The 3465-nt window shown below is 46.6% G+C and overlaps 1 long non-coding RNA gene across 1 annotated transcript in view; it reads right to left on the bottom strand.

Annotated features, from left to right (window-relative positions):
* Positions 1 to 471: 471 nt before the first annotated feature.
* LOC116540117 overlaps positions 472 to 3465 on the bottom strand; it is a 13120-nt gene continuing 10126 nt past the window's right edge. The window contains exon 3 of the long non-coding RNA XR_004264310.1: positions 472 to 483. This is a non-coding gene — a long non-coding RNA (uncharacterized LOC116540117). The remainder of the gene's footprint in view (positions 484 to 3465) is intronic.

Genomic DNA, 3465 nt, shown 5'->3' with positions numbered 1-3465 from the left:
ACTTTTTCACAATATAGTTTCCGATTAGTGCTGTTCCTGATTATCGACTCATAAATATAAATGTGTATGGTGAATTTATGGGCTCTGATGCTGCTATGAACACTTCAATATATGTAACTTTATAAATTTTCAAAGCGCTTTCACATGCATTATCTCACTTGGGTCTCAAAATAACCAGTGAGGTAGGCTACACATGTTATTTTCATGTTACAGATGAAGAGACCTAAGTGCAGCACAGTACACTGACTTGCCACCCTGTGAATGACAAGGCCCAGGTTAGAACCTAGGGCTGGATTCATGTTCCAGGGTGATTTCAGCTACTCCATGCTGCAGGGCTGGGATTTAACGAGTTAGTAATTATGCTGCTTGTGTAGATTTCCTGTGAAAATCTGGTCTACTTCATGCCAAGATAAAACTCACTTACAAAATTTAGACTCTCACCCTCTTGAACACAGAATTTATAAAGCTCCCCATTGTAAAGAGCTACGGAGGGATTCTACCACCACGAAAGTATGTCGCCCTGCCTTTCAGTTCCCTCTCCCCCATAACTCTGGACCCCACTCACTATCATTAGGGAATATCTGCTTCCTGGTTTCTTCAGCCTTAAATGGAAAATACTGTATTTACTTTTAAAATACTTTGCGAGTTCTCAAGTGAATGCCATTAAGATAGGTGATATGTGGGCAACTACCCTTGATCAAGGACCTTTTCCTCCTATCTGGGAAAACCATCTACATGAAAAACAATTGAGGTCACACAGGAAACACCTTCACAGAGTACGCTCCAGAACCAAGACGGAACTTAGAGGTCTCTGTCCACTTATCTCCTTTAGAAATCCTAACAGAGGCTGGCACAGTGGCTCACAACAGTAATCCTAGCACTTGGGGATCTGTCCAAGGTGGGCAGATCACTTGAGCCCAGGAGTTTGAGATCAGCCTGGGCAACATGGCAAAAAAAAAAAATAATAATACGCAAATTAGCCGGGTGTGGTGGCACACACCTGTAGTCCCAGCTACTTGGTAGGCTGCAGCGGGAGGATTGCTTGAACTCAGGAGGTTGAGGCTGCAGTGAGCTGTAAGCACAGCACTGGACAACTCTGTCGCCTGGGCGACAGAGTGAGATCCTGTCTCAAAACACGCACATACGCACACAATACCAATACACACTTCAATATAGGAAGATGGACATAGAAATGAAGATGCAAAGATTGGCACAACCACAGAACAAGAGGAAAAGGACAGTCAGACACGGAGAAGGAGGATGGAGGCGTAGGAAGAGAAGGAGAGCAACAGCCTTCTGTGGAACTTCATTTGCTGCAGGCTAGCCCCAACTACAGCCACACTGCATTTGAAGGAACGGCGCAAAGAATGAGATGTCTTGCTCTTAGGACTCTGAGTGTGGCCAGAAAGAAATTAATCACCCTGCTCTGAATTTCTCCTTCACTTAGTTTACCTGATGAGCATAGCTCTGCGCTAATGTGTGTGTGCTTCTCCCTGACTGTAGGAGCTGTCTGTCTGGACAGCCGTGGCCTGCAGCACTGGAGCTGGGATCAGAGAACCTGGGTCCAGCCCTGGCCCCACCACCCAGAAGCTGCTGGCATGGAGAAAACACTGCCTCCTTCCCCAGCAAAATGGGGTTCCTCCACCTACCCTCCAGGATGGCTGGGAGAATTAAATGAGATCATATTTGCAAAATGTTAAACTGTGCCCAGCACAGACAGGGGATGATTGTTATTTACACTGGATTCCCAAGCATAGTCCCCTGCTGAGAAGCTTCCCAGTAAGCACCCACTGGATTAAAGGTTCCCTAGGCTGGCCTTACCCAGGCTCCAGGCTGCAGCTTCCTTTTTTTTTTATCCTGAGTTCTTCGCAAGAGCAAACTCTGAGGCTAAGAAGCACAGTCACCCCCAAACACATGGTTTCCACAAACAGGGATGGCAGCTGCACTACAGGGAGACTTTGCTTTTGTACACAATGCTATGATTGCTGTGTAATTCACACAAGGAACTAAGGATGTAGTGCTTTTATATATGCACTGTGTTTTTCAAAGTACTTTAACATACAAATTTCTTTTGCTATAAATGCAAAATCTGGTTTGTTTGCGGATAGTCACACCTATCTGAAAGCAGCATTTTCGGACTCAGGTTTAAAAAATATTTAAGGGCTAGGCACACTGGCTCACTTCTGTAAATCCAGCACTTTGAGAGGCCAAGGTGGGCAGACTGCTTGAGACCAGGAATTCCAGACCAGCCTGGGCAAAATGGTGAAATACCGTCTCTTAAAAAAAAAAAAAAAAAAACTTAGCTGGCTGTGGTGGTGCATGCCCATAGCCCCAGCTCCTTGGGAGGCTGAGGTGGGAGATCATCTGAGCCTAAGGAGGTTGAGCCTGCAGTGAGCCGTGATGGTGCCACTGCATCCAGCCTGAGGGGCAGACGGAGACATTGTCTCAAAAAAATAAAGGTGGCAGGGGTGTGTCTCACTCTGTTGCTCAGGCTGGTCTCAAACTCCTGGCCTCAAGCCATCCTCCCTCTTTCCTCCTAAAGTGCTGGGATGACAGGCATGAGCCACCACACCTGGCTTCAGACCTACTAAATTTTATCTGTGACGAGCATGTCATACTTGTGAGGAAAAGGACTACCTAGGAAAGCCACAGAAACGATGAGCCTTCTAGTTGGACAAAGTAGGAAGTGAAGCAGTGTTCCGCACAGCTCGTGTCTACCCAGAGCCTCAGCGTATGGCGTTATTTGGAAATGGGCTCTTTGCAGATATGATTAAGGTGAGGATTGAGATGGGGTCATCCTGGATTGGGGTGGCCCCTAAATCCAGTTAGAAGACGACACAGAAACACAGAGCCAAAGGGATGTGAGGACGGAATGAGACTGGAATGACGAATCCACAAGCCAAGGAATGCCGAGGCCTGCCGTCAGCCCCAGATGCAGAGAGACAGGCATGGGAGGGTTCTTCCCTCAGAGCCTCCGAAAAGAAACCAGTCCTTCAGCTTGTTGATTTCAGACCTCTGCCCACAGGACTGTGAGGAAATGTCTGCTGTCCTAGGCACCCCAGGCTGTAGTAACTTGTGAAGACAGCTCTGGGAAACCAGTACTGTGCACCCCATACAAAACACAAAAATAAATTCAGATAGATCATGGTTAAACACTACAAATGTACTGGAAGAAACTTTTGAAAAATATTTTATAAATCATAGGCTCGAGAAAGTTTTCCCAAACAAGGCATAAAACCCCGATGTCATATAGAGAAGGACTGACAGATTTGTATACATTAAAAAAAAAAAAAGTACAGCCGGGCGCGGTGGCTCAAGCCTGTAATCCCAGCACTTTGGGAGGCCGAGGCGGGTGGAGCACGAGGTCAAGAGATCGAGACCATCCTGGTCAACATGGTGAAACCCCGTCTCTACTAAAAATACAAAAAATGAGCTGGGCATGGTGGCACGTGCCTGTAATCCCAG

Source organism: Sapajus apella, unplaced genomic scaffold (assembly GCF_009761245.1).
Source record: "Sapajus apella isolate SASKATOON/1434 unplaced genomic scaffold, GSC_monkey_1.0 scaffold136, whole genome shotgun sequence".
Taxonomy (NCBI): domain Eukaryota; kingdom Metazoa; phylum Chordata; class Mammalia; order Primates; family Cebidae; genus Sapajus; species Sapajus apella.
The sequence above is the reverse complement of the archived record's forward strand: the minus strand, read 5'-3'. Positions and strand labels throughout refer to the sequence as shown.